This window comes from Stegastes partitus, unplaced genomic scaffold, assembly GCF_000690725.1.
Source record: "Stegastes partitus isolate 25-593 unplaced genomic scaffold, Stegastes_partitus-1.0.2 Scaffold60, whole genome shotgun sequence".
Classification (NCBI taxonomy): domain Eukaryota; kingdom Metazoa; phylum Chordata; class Actinopteri; family Pomacentridae; genus Stegastes; species Stegastes partitus.
The window spans coordinates 1,129,734-1,130,632 of record NW_007577791.1 but is presented as its reverse complement, the minus strand read 5'-3'; the positions used below and the strand labels follow the sequence as shown (position 1 = coordinate 1,130,632).

The window sequence follows — 899 nt, the reverse complement described above, 5'->3', positions numbered from 1 at the left end:
AGCCAGTCTCAGGGAAGGACCTATGGGTGGCTTGGCAAATGGGACACCCAGGAAGGCGTGGACTCCGGTCTCTTTGCCCTTTACACTCACATACTGACCTCTCAGACTCCCAAGCTTTGTGTGGACTTCAGGTGCTGTCAGGATATTAGAACTCAGTAAGAATCATAAAGTGACACTTCACAATTTAACAATTTTCTGGTAAATTAAAAACAACACTAAAATCAGAATTTCTCTGAATATGCAACATATGGTTGTTTGTTATGTCTTATATTTATACAGACACAGGTGCAGAAATTTAACAGCTCATCAATCACTTACCTGATGAAATGCATCACCAATTTTATTAAAAAATTATTTATGTAAATCATTTATCAAGGACCACTGACAAACGTACTTGTTCAAGCTTGTCAAGTGCAAGAACTTAGCGTGTTCCTCTGCACTATAAAAATAGATTCTTAAGTACTTAAGCAAATACAATATAAAAGCTTTGATAAACCAAGTTTGTAGTGGAAAACACACCCATTCACTCAGTCTGGTCTAACTGGTCCTGTGCAGGATAGAGACATAGACCCTGCTTCAAAGCCTGCAGTAAAACACGCCCTGCTTGGGTCTTAATCATTTGTCACCTTTAGACACAGTGAGCATGTAGGTGAGAGGTAGGCAGGTCACCTCGACTCACGTCCAAACATGAAGACATCTGAAGTAGGACATCAAGATTACAACTTATTTATTACGATATGAGGTACAGTTGAAAATGATGTAGCTAGTATATTAATCTTTTTTTTTTCTGGCATGATGATTGAAGTAGTGTCATGCTGTCACCACCTTTATTAACCCGGTCTGGTCCAGTGTTCAAAGGCCAGAAAACATTCACTACAGACACAGTATATATATATATA

The 899-nt window shown here is 38.6% G+C and overlaps 1 protein-coding gene across 1 annotated transcript in view; it reads right to left on the bottom strand.

The window, feature by feature from the left end:
* The window catches only part of LOC103353099 (fatty acyl-CoA hydrolase precursor, medium chain-like), a 9,114-nt gene that overhangs the window by 3,567 nt on the left and 4,648 nt on the right, over positions 1 to 899 (bottom strand). The window lies entirely within an intron of this gene.